The sequence below is a fragment of the Muntiacus reevesi genome, chromosome 4 (assembly GCF_963930625.1).
Source record: "Muntiacus reevesi chromosome 4, mMunRee1.1, whole genome shotgun sequence".
Taxonomy (NCBI): Eukaryota; Metazoa; Chordata; class Mammalia; order Artiodactyla; family Cervidae; genus Muntiacus; species Muntiacus reevesi.
The window spans coordinates 32,691,049-32,703,314 of NC_089252.1; the positions used below are offsets into that span (position 1 = coordinate 32,691,049).

The window sequence follows — 12,266 nt, forward strand, 5'->3', positions numbered from 1 at the left end:
CACTCCAGTATTTTTGCCTGGAAAATTCCATGGACAGAGGAGCCTGGTGGGCTCTACGGGGTCGCAAAGAGTCGGACGTGACTGAGCGACAGAGGACACGCACACCGTGGTTAAGAAACCAACATTGGTGAATTACTATCAACTAAACTTCATGCTTTTATTCTGATTCCTTTAGCTCTGTAACAGGATACCACGTTGCATTTCATTGTCACGTCTCTTTTGTCTCCTCTGGTCTGTGACAGGTTATCAGACTTTTCTAGTTTGCCAATAACCTTGACAGTTTTGAGGAGTATTGGTCAGGTATTTTGCTCAAAGTCCCTCCATTTGGGTCTATCTGATAATTTTCTTATGGTTGTACGGGTTGTGGGTAAGACCACCATGGAAGTCAAACGTCCTTCTCACCACATCACATCAAAGTTAAAGCTATCAGCATGATATATCGCTGCTGATATTGACCTTGATCACCCAGCCAAGGTAGTGTTTGCCAGATTCCTCCATGGTGAAGTTACTCTCCCTTCCCCTTCTACCCTTTGGGAGGAAGTCAGAAACAAGCCACTCTGCACAGCCCACACTCAGGTGGGATGTGAAGGGAGCTTAGCACCACCTCCCAGTGGAAGCATCTATATAAATTATTTGGAATTCTTCAACAAAGATTTGCCCCTTCTCTCCTCATTTATTTATATCAGTATGGACACAGGGATATTTATTTTATGCTTTGGGTTATAATCCCATTTGTGGTTTATTGTTGTTCAGTTGCTCAGTCAAGTCCGACTCTGCAACCCCGTGGATTACACCACTCCAGGCTTCCCTGTCCTTTACTATCTCCCAGAGTTTGCTCAAACTCATGTCCGTTGAGTCAATGATGCCATCTAACCATTTCATCCTCTGCCACTTTCTTCTCCTTTTGCCTTCAATTTTTCCCAGCATTAGGGTCTTTTCCAATGTGTCAGCTCTTCGTATCAGATGGCCAAAGTATTGGAGCTTCAGCTTCAGCACCAGTCCTCCCAATGAATGGTGGTGCGCTAAGTCGTGTTGACTCTTGCAATTCCATGGACTGTAGCCTGCCAGGTTCCTCTGTCCATGGGATTCTTCAGGCAAGAATACTGGAGTGGGTTGCCTTTTCCTTCCCCAGAGTATCTTCTTGACCCAGGAATCAAATCTGGGTGCCCTGCACTGCAGACAGATTCTTTACTGACTGAGCTATGAAGGAAGCCCCTTTCAATGAATATTCCAGTTCAATACTACATTGTTTTATTGCTCAAATTGTTCCAGCTTTGGCCACTGGGAGCTCTCTCAGATTGGGTCTTGTGTCCCTTTGATGCACCTCATCATTTTGTTTCATTTTGTTTTACTTCTTTATTTTCTGACACTGCAAGATGCTTCAGGCTTCTCCTGTATTTCTCTGCTCCAGCTTTCAGTTCAGTTCAGTTTAGTCACTCAGTCATGTCAAACTCTGTGACTCCATGGACTGCAGCATGCTTGGCTTCCCTGTCCGTCACCACTCCCAGAGCTTGCTCAAACTCATGCACATTGAGTCGGTGATGCTATCCAACCATCTCATTCTCTGTCATCCCTTTCTCCTCCTGCTTTCAATCTTTCCCAGCATCAGGGTCATTTCCAATGAGTCAGTTCTTTGCAACAGGTAGCCAAATATTGGAGCTTCAACTTCAGCATCAGTTCCTCCAGTGAATATTCAGGGTTGATTTCCTTTATATTTGACTGGTTTGATCTCCTTGCAGTCCAATGGACCCTCAAGAGTCTTCTCCAGCACCACAGTTCAAAAGCATAAATTGTGTGAGGGTGGCAAAGTTACTAGGAAGCATCTATAACTCCATTTGCCAAAGAGAAAGGACCGAGGTCCAGAGCAGCAGACCATCTTTCCCAAGGTGACCCAGCAGTATAAATTCTGCAACCCTGCCTTTCCAAACAGTTGCTTAGCAACCCATGCCCACCCACCCCCACCCCCCATCTCTCAATAACTCTATTCTCACACAACACACACAGGATGCATCTAGATAAGCAGGCAGTTCAAATAAAAGATCAAGGAGTGATCAAATAAAAGATGGAAACTAGACTGCAGATTCCCAGAATCGAAGGTGTTCTCATGACCCAAATGTCACCACAACCCACTGTTTACCATAAGAAGCCAAACAACCGTGCCTCTCAGTTATCAAGGCATGCACAAGTCACATTTCTCAGTGACCCCCTGGGGGAATTCATAACCTGCTAATCCCAGCCAGAACATTCTTGGAAATGTCACCTGCCAAAGCCAGCCGTTCTGAGAACAGAGGGGTGGGTCGCAGTCGTTGGTGAGGGAGCTGGAGAAGTTATTTAGGGAAGAGTGTTTCTGCGAGAACATTGGTGCCTGCTGAGCAACACCCTGCCCACCACCACCACCAAGGGAGTGTTGCTCTGTCTGCACTTAGCACAGGCTTGGCAGCATCTCATATCCTGCTCTTTCCAGGACCTTGGCCTTCTCCCCTTGTCCTGTGGCTTTCTGCTTTTCCAAGAAGGAGGAAGTCCCAAAGCAGACTTCTGACCCCTGGGAGTCAGAGTGCCTTCTCGCTCTCCCCTGCTCTGCTCTGACTCTTCGGGGTGTGGACAGTGGTTGGCCCTGCAGGCTGTGGTTCCCAGGATCTGAGTCAACTGGCTTCTGTCAGACAAAACTGGGTCATTGGTAGTGAGGTGGATGTACCTAGAGTGTGTCGTACAGAGTGAAGTAAGTCAGAAAGAGAAAAGCAAATATTGCATATTAATACATATGTGTGGAATCTAGAAAAATGGTACAGATGGACCTATTTGTGGGGCAGGAATAGAGACGCAGACATAGAGAATGGACATGTGGACCCAGGGGAAGGAGCAGGGGAGGGTGGGATGAACTGGGAGAGTAGCCCTGACATATATACACCACCAGGTGTGAAATAGATAGCTAGTGGTTGGGAGGGAGGCTCCAGAGGAGGGGATGCGGGTGTACTTACAGCTGATTCACGTGGTTGTACAACAGAAACTCACACAACGTTGTAAAGCAATTATATTCCAAAAACAAATACATAAATAAAAATTAAAAATAAAACATTGGCTTCTGTCTGGGTTCAGCAAGGGCCCATGAGAGCTTCCAGTTGGAAATGGGAAGGAGGACGAGCGTTTCTCCCCACTTCCCTCTTTGCCAAGAAAGGAGGCAACTCCTCCCGCTCCACCTCCTACAAGATGGACTCACTGTGGTCCCAGCTTCTGCCACATGACCCAGCCCTGCACTCAAGGAATGCCAGCTCCTTCTTTGGTCCCTCCAGCCTGGAGCAGTGGGGGCTTCCTGCTCCAGCTAACCCCTTGGCTGTCTCTCTGTCCCCTCTTAGGTGTCTCAGCCGTTCCTTCACCCACACAACTGATTCCTGGCACTGAAGTCTATCAGCTGCAAATGCTCAGGGTGGGCCCTGTCCTCACTGGCTGCACATTCTCCTGACAGGAATGGCAGATACCATCTCAGTGGCCTTCTGTCTTGTTTTCATTACAACGGTCCAAAAGTGGGAAGAAATTGGTCTGAACGGAAAGAAACCATGTTGTGGAAAAGCAGACCTTCCAGTGAAAATTTTCCTCAGTTTCTGGCCACGGCTTCCCCAGGACAGGGGCACTGAGAACTAGCCCTCTGTCGTGCTCACCTCACACATGGCATCATTTTATAACCCACCTGTAAGAACACGTGGCAAAACGTGTTCCATAAATTCTGTCCAGAAAGTCTAGGAAACCTGGGCATGATCAGTCCTGTGGCTGGTTTTCTAGATAGTATTAGTGTTAGTCACTCAGTCATGTCTGACTCTTTGTGACTCCGCAGACCATAGCTCACCGGGCTCCTCTGTCCATGGAATTCTCCAGGCAGGAATACCAGAGTGGGCTGCCATTTCCTTCTCCAATTCTAGGGAGACTGTCCCCCAAATTTAGTTCCTCCATTATCCACCCCTGAGGAATTCCCCAATGGGGAATCATCTTCCCCAGGGATGGGTCAGACAGGGTTTGGGAAGTGTTCAGGGTGACCTCATGGAAGAGGAAGGAAGAGAGAGGATCCAGGGAGCCATTCACGACAGCAAGAACACTCCAGAGCCTCTGGAGGAGGGAGCAGGGCCACCACAGCGTCTTCACTTGGCAGCCTCGAGAGCTGGACCTGAAGGAGACAGGTGGCCCCGAGGCCACACTGGCGGCATGCAGGGAGACGGGCAGAGGCCTACCCGGTGGCCGAGGATCCCCTGGCCTGGGAGGAACAGGATCAAATGAGTTCACCTCCTCCAAAGTGCTCTGCTGAGTGAAGATGTTTGAAGCCAAGGCCCCAAGGGCACATTTGTCAAGCTCTCAAAAAATAGAAACCGGGATCAAAGCAGAAGCACTTTCCAAATATAAACATTTGTCACCTACATTCACTTTTGATGTGCTCCATTTTGAATACGTTTCTCCTTTATAAGAAGGACAGCTTAATCTTTCCGTACACACACTTGGGTCCTTCAAACGAAGCCCAGGGACAATTTGGGGTGAGTGGGGGGAGGTGAGAAAGGAAGTGGCAGCCAGGCAAAATAAAAGACAGGAGGAAGGAGAGCCCCCCAGAAGAGGGAGACAGGAAGGAGAACAGGAAACCACGATTTATGGGGCCCCCGACACCCCGCGTGTCACTGCGTATTTTCCTGCAGACTAACTCTGGGAAGAGGACTTCAATAGGTCCGCTTTATAAAAGGCTGCTCTGATGGCTCAGATGGTAAAGAAGCTGCCGACAATGCAGGAGACCTGGGTTCAATCCCTAGGTTGGGAAGATCTCCTGGAGAAGGAAATGGCAACCCACTCCACTATTCTTGCCTGGAGAATTCCATGGACAGAGGAGCCTGGCATACTCCATGGGGTTGCAAAGAATTGGACACAATTAAGCAACTTTATACCACATAAAAAGTGTAAGTCATGAATCCGAGCTCGTAAGAGTGGAGTTAGAATCTCTTCCCAGCTGTGTCTGACCCCGTGGGCCTTGCTGCCACCTGTAATAAGTGACCTCAGCTAAAGAGAGGTAAGCGACCTCAAGTTGACATACCGTCCGTTGGGCATTCAGGCCCACTCACAGCTAGCTATGCATCTGGAAGGGACCATGTTTTAGAGTTGAAAAGCACCCTCATGTTTCTCCTATCCAGCTCTCACCCAAGATCTGCTTGCTGCCCAATTTCAGGAGCAGAGCTTTTCTATTTTTATTTTTTTGTTTTTGCCGCACAACATGTGAGATCTTGGGTCTGCCGTGGTGGCTCAGTGGCACCAGGTAAAGAACCTGTCTGCCAAGCAGGAGACTTGGGTTTGATCCCTGGGTCAGCAAGAATACTGGAGTGAGTTACCATTTCCTCCTCCAGGGGATCTTCCTGATCCAGGGATCGAACCTGCATCTCCCGTGTCTCCTGCATTGCAGATGGATTCTTTACCTGCTGAACCATCAGGGAAGCCCCTACATCTTACATTTGTTCTATAATAATTTTCATGGGTTAACCCTTATTCTTTATTGGGATTGTACATGCCGTAAAGCAAGTGCAGCAAAGGGAACACTATTCAGCAAGGCACATGGGCCATTTTCTTCTCAGCATCAGGCTGTGTGATTAGAAGCCTCTGGAGTCACCATTAAAGGGACAGAACAATTAAGAGGGTGAGTGGGACCTCCCTGGTGGCCCAGGGGTTAAGATTCCACACTCCCAATGCAAGGGCACAGGTTCAATCCCTAGTCAGGGAATGAGGTCCCACACACTGCACGACTGGCCAAAAATAAATAAAAAGTTTTTTAAAAGAGAGTGACTGGTGAGGGGTCTGGCCCTTCTGTGAGTTCAATGGTGTCACAGACAGTGAATGGCTTCTCCTAGTGACCTGGGCAAAAGAAAAAGAGAAACTAGTGGTCTCTATCATAAGCCACGGACTTGGAAAGCCTCACTTTCCAAAAGCCACAGAGACAAGGAATTAGGATCCGGAAGGAGGAAGGTAGGGCAGAGGTCGGGAGGAAGATTCTTCCAACCGTCTTAACTGACCCGGCAGCAGTTTGGGTTTCCACCTTCCCAAACAAAAAACCTTCCCTGAAACTAGGAATTGGCCTGTAGACTCGTTTTAAAGCCAACCTAGAGAGAGATTTACACTCCCTGAATTGATCTAGTCCTTGAGATGAAACTGTGAGATATATAATTATATTAATAGCAAGAGATCAAGTCCAATTTAGAAAATTTGGTCATTGTTGAGCATGGTAAATCATCTTTCAAGCAAACACACTTACAGTCTCAGAGATAAAGTTCATTCCCCTGTGATGAGGTCGCTTGATGGAATGCTAGTAGGTCCCCGGCAGGGTTTCAAAGCCGTTAAGTGAGCCTAGGTGAGATAGAGCTGCTGGGATTTATGGGAATGTTGGCACCCAGGGGACATGCTGGATAATCTTTAACAGAGGAAGTCTGGCTGGTGCCTGCTCTTTGTTCCAGCTCCGCTTTCATATTTGAGAACCCTTGTGATATACTTGCTATTCACGGCGCATTTCAGTCAGTCACGAGCGTGGTCTGGCGTTGGATGCTGAGCAAATAAAGCCCTCCCCCTCCCCTGGCCTGAGTCTCCCTTCCAAAAGCCGGAGGGCAAGGGCAAAATTTGCTCTCTACCCAGTAATATTTTGCAGGGGGTCATGGGGTGCGTTTTCCAAAATATATCTTGTAACCATTGCTTATTTTCTTAGATAAAATAAGCATTTGGGGCTCCAAACGTGTTTTGTGGGTTTGGCTGCTGGTGTCACATTACATACCTATGGTATAGAGTAGTTTCTCCAGGGGCTTCCCTGGAGGTCCAGTGGTTAAGACTCCACACTTCCACTCCAGGGGGCATGGGTTTGATCCCGGGTCCAGGAACTAAGATTCCACATGTTGCACAGCCAAAAATAAATAAATTATCTTAAATATATAATGTATATTTAATTGACAGCCAAGTGCTGTCAGCAGCCTAGAGGCTTCCCTGGTGGCTCAGATAGTAAAGAATCCACCTATAATGCAGGAGACCCGGGTTTGATCCTTGGGTTGGGAAGATCCCCTGGAGAAGGGAATGACTACCCACTCCAGTATTCTCGCCTGGAGAATCCCATGGACAGAGTAGCCTGATAGGCTACAGTCCATGGGGTCACAAACAGACAGACATGACTGAGTGACTAACACACATCACTCACTATACACACACACACACACACACACACACGCACATATATATGTATGTATGTATTTTAAGAGTAGTTTCTCTTGGAGGATATAAACTTTTATCCAGACAATCTTCTGAAGATTATTAATAGAGAAGGAAGCAGGAGATGAGTCAGTGTTTTCATAATCAATAAAAGACTTTGGAAAAGAGTGTCTAAGAAACCAAGAGATTGACTGCAAAGTGTTGAGTCTTTCTCCCCCCTGCAGAGAGAAGCTCTTTGAGATACACAGAGTATACACAGGAGAGGGTGGTTAAACCAAGAATGACTAAACCAACCATTGCGTTTCACCTATGCATTACCTAATCCCAGCTGGACATTACCAACTGCGACAACAATATCGAAGATGACTCTGAGGTCATTGACTTTCTCCCAATGCCTGCTGGAGAAGAGGAGTGTCTAGTCGCCATCATGGGGCCACTGGCAAGCACACTGGGGTTGAATGACTCCCTTCCGTTTGTCATATTATTAATAGTTAACTGGAAGCTGAGATTCCAAGACTCCTTGGCAGTGGAGTAGGACAGGTTCATTTCCATTTACTAATAAGTGATCAAAACAAAAGGCATGGTTTGGCTTGGTTTTGTTTTCCACAGACTCAAATGACCAGTTAACATCACTTCTTGCAACAAACATCTATTAAGTACTCACCCGGGGTTAAACACCAGGATTCAGAGATAAATGAGACACAGTAACTGTCATCCAAGAGCTCCATGGGGGCAGGCAGATTGGGAAGCAGCTCTGAAAGAATTGCTAATAGGAAGTCCAGGCAAGGAGCCGGGAGGATGGCCAGACCCCTCTGCCCACTGGGAGAACATGGAGAAACTCACCACTGTGTTCTGGGGCTGAAGGGGGCTCACCCGGCTCACAGAGGCGCCTCTGCACCCCCCACCCCCGACCCCCCCACCCACAGCCAATCCCTCGACTGACAGCGTTAACAGAGCCTGAGATTGGCTGCTGGCGCCAGTGGACAGAGCCAAGTGCTGTCAGCAGCCCCAGAGCCGACTGGAGCAGAAGTCTGCCCGTCACACTGAGTGTGTGAGCCCACAGCCTCGTGCCCTGAGCCCCTGGAAGCCAGCAGCATCAGTAGCACCCCCATGAGGCTCACCAAATGCTCTCCCATGGGGTGAGACTTCGGGCAATGAGGGGGCAGGGGCAAAACCTAAAAATAGAATACCTCCAATGGATTAACTGCGCTTCCCAGCTGGCCCAGCGCTTGCTAATGCAGGAGATGTGGGTTCAATTCCTGGGCTGGGAAGATCCCCTGGAGGAGAAAATGGCAACCCACTTTAGTATTCTTGCCTGGGAAATCCCACAGACAGAGGAGGCTGGCAGGCTGCAGTCCATGGGGTCGCAAAAGAGTCAGACACAACTGAGCATGCACGCATGAGGGATTAACCACACCGGGAGACTCAGCATAGCCCAAGTTCACTAGATGTTAAACTGGACGCCTGGGGAGGAATAACAACCTTCCCCCAACAACGAACTTTCCATCAGTGACTGACTTTGCTACCAAAGACAATGCAGACAGTAGAGGTCATTACAGAGGTGACTGAAGGATTTTTTTCCTAAAGGCATTTTCATTACAGCACCACATTGCTGGAAAAATAAGTGAATTCCTTAATGTCTCCTGACACAGGTGAATCCTGAAATGGTATGAGATGAGGTTTAGCCTCAGTGCCTTATGTGCAAAATGAAGGATTGAACTGGGTGATCTCTGAGGTCTCACATTTAATCTATTAGCTTCTCTGCCCGAACAAATCATTTCCCCAAACCCTCGATCAGCAAAGCCCAACACTGGCTTTTCATTCAACCACTATTTGTCTTCATCACGAAAGGCCTTCTCAAAGACAAAGAAAACTTATAGGAAAGAAAAAGGAAGGAAAAAGGGGGAAAGACGCAATAATCTCACCCAGGTATTTATCCATCACGGTGCTTTATGTAGAGAGTGATTTTCCTGTTATATTTAGATTACTATCAAACTGTAAAAGAACTCTTATCTCCCTGGGCCTGCTTTTTACTTTAAACTCCAAGACCTTTGTCCCCCGACATTAGAGAAGCTGTAAATACTACAAGAGAATGTTTACATTTTAAAAATCCATTTTCCTTGATCATTTGTAGAAGGAAGAAAAAAATCTTTGTACTAACATGCCAATTCATCTTGACTCTGTAAAAACTGTTGCCCACAGAAATTAGGTTTTGTACAAACTCACCTGAAGGCCACCCTTCTACACAGCAACTTCATTCCTCCCAGCTTTTGTCATAGTTTTGCTATGTGCCTCTCTCTTTTCTTCTCTTGTCCTTGACAAGTCCCTGAGAGCTGAAAACACTCTCTGAGTTGGAAAGGAGGAAGGCAGAACCTGACCTTGTAAACTTGGGCCAGACCTTGCAAACTTGGGCCAGACCTTGTAAGGGATATGGAGCTTGGGTTTGTTGTATTCTAAATCTCCAGTTAATGTGAAAAGTGTTAGTCACTGAGTTGTGTCCAACTCTTTGCAACCTCATGGACTGCAGCCTGCCAGGTTCCTCTGTCCATGGAATTCTCCAGGCAAGAATACTGGAGAGGGTTGCCATTTCCTCCTCCAGGGGATATTCCCAACCCAGGGATCGAACCAGATCCTGCTTGGCAGGTGGATTCTTTACCACTGAGTCACCTGAGAAGATCAAAATCAACTATACTTCAATAAAAATAAATATGGCTTGTGGTTTAGTCTCTAAGTCTTGTCCAACTTTTTCGACCCCATGGACTGTAGTCTACCAGGCTCCTCTGTCCATGGGATTTTCCAGGCAACAATACTGGAGTGGGTTGCCATTTCCTTCTCCAGGGTATCTTCCAAACCCAGGGATCGAACCTGGATCTCCTGTACTGCAGGCAGATTCTTCACCAACTGAGCTATCAAGGAAGTCTAAAAATAAATATATAAGATAAAAAATTAAAATCACTTCTTACCAACGTGGATACCCCGGGAGGTCACTCTCCCCGGGCTCTGTCCAGGTGGCGTTGGAGATGAAGCTGGGCCTTGAGTCTGCGCCTGCATATTCCTATGTCTTCTCAGAGTCCTGTGGACAATGACTGGGGAGAAAAACCATGCAGGAGACAGCTCTCTAGAGCAATCTATCCGGATCTGGTTTGCTCCGAAGTGAATTTTTTTTTTTAATTGTTTTAACCTGTTTTGCTGTGCAGTTGGGTTAAGTTTTTCCCTCTTTTGCAGCATTTCGTTTAGGATTCCAAATACAGCTGGATTTGAGGAGAGAAGAGGAGCCTCACCAATTTCTCAGTTATCAAAGCTTTGGAGTCTATCTTTGACAGGGAGATTAGTAAAATAAAACTTAATTCTCCAGTCAAGAAAAAAAAAAAAAAATCACTTCTTAACCTTCCATAGATGTTGTGGCTTACAGAGCCTTGATCGATCAAAATAGATCAATCTAGACTTTTATCCAGAAGAAAATTCATGCTGAGTTCACATTATTGAGAATGTTCTTAACAAGAGCCAATTGTCACCTGGATTCTTATTGCACATGACCTTATGAAAAGTCATATTCTTAGAATGAAAGATAGAGGAGAGAGGAAAAGGAACAAGATTCAGCCATTTTCCTCAAGAAGAGAAAACAAAAATATAATATAGAATGAGATAAGTGAAGCTGGCACATATTTGGTGTTAAATAAATATTTACAGAATGAATGAGTGATTAAGTAGTAAGAAAGTATTTTAGAAGCACAGATGAGAAGATTATTTCTGGTAGGGAACCTCCAGGAGCTGACATTTGAATTTGACCTTGGTTGGTAGATAGGATCTTCTCACTGGGCTTGGAATGCATTCCAGGTCAGGGAAGAGTGTGAGGAAAGAGTCAGCACTAAAAGATGTGCACGAGAGACTTCCCTGGTGGACCAGTGGTTAGCATTTGGCACTTTCAGGGCCCGGATTGGATCCAGGGTCAGGGAACCAAGATCCCAAAAGCCACGTGGCACAGTCAAAAAAGAAAAAAGTGCTTGGTCATAGCAAAGTGGCTAGAAGTCTGTTGAGATGGGATATTTAAAGTGGAAAATGGTGAGGGGTATGACAGCTGGTTCTCCGTTTGAACAAGGAAGCTTCAGATGCCAAAGCAATTGGGACTCGAGGAGACCTTTTTTTAAAGTCTATGAGGTTCATGAGTTGATTGACCTTTTTGCCAGAAGTGTTCATTTCAGCACTTTAGCGTCTTCATATTTGTTGGCCTGGACCAGTCCAAGTGCATTCTAAGACCCTCAGAACAATCCTACAATTGATGTTTGTGTCCAACTGGACTTCCTGCAGTCAGTGTGAATGAGGAAAGGAGTCTAACTCTCTGACAACCCATCAGAATCCGAAAGCAGCTGAGGTTTCCAGGGCATTCAGTCTAATTAATAGTTATGAAACTCCCACAGTACTCTGGGCATTCTGATCCATGCTACCAAGGGTAGTCCAGAAGCTGATGGCCTGGAGGAGACATTCATCTCAAGTAACCATAATGAGCTGTCATGAGAGTGATCCAAACAGCATCACCCAGGATCACACGAAAGGACCATTTGGATTTGGGTCCCTCAGGAGAGAAGTTATGAAGTAGGTGGCACCTTTTAGGGAGGAGCTTGGATCCAGCAGAAAGGACTTTCTGTCAGTGATGTTTATCTGCGGTAGCTGTGCATTAGAAGTAGCTGGTAAACTCTGAAAATTACTCAAACACAAACCCAATATGTGTACAAATGTGAGAGTTAGACCATAAAGACTGAGTGCTAAAGAATGGATGCTTTCAAATTGTTGTGCTGAAGAAGACTCTTGAGAGTCCCTCAGACAGCAAGAAGATCAAATCAGTCCATCCTAAAGGAAATCAGTCCTGAATGCCCATTGGAAGGACTGATGCTGAAGCTGAAGCTCCAATACTTTGGCCACCTGATGCAAAGAGCCAACTCACTGGAAAAAACCCTGAGGTTGGGAAAGATTGAAGGCAAAGGAGAAGACAGCAGAGGATGCGATGGTTGGATGGCATCACTGACTCAACAGACTTGAGTTTAACCAAACTCTGGGAGATAGTG

The 12,266-nt window shown here is 46.5% G+C and overlaps 1 non-coding gene across 1 annotated transcript; it reads left to right on the forward strand.

Moving 5' to 3' along the window:
- Nucleotides 1-10,165: 10,165 nt before the first annotated feature.
- LOC136168078 (small nucleolar RNA SNORA73 family) lies at nucleotides 10,166-10,319 on the forward strand. The gene has a single exon (XR_010663232.1). It is a non-coding gene; the product is annotated as a small nucleolar RNA SNORA73 family (small nucleolar RNA).
- The last annotated feature ends 1,947 nt before the right edge of the window (nucleotides 10,320-12,266 follow it).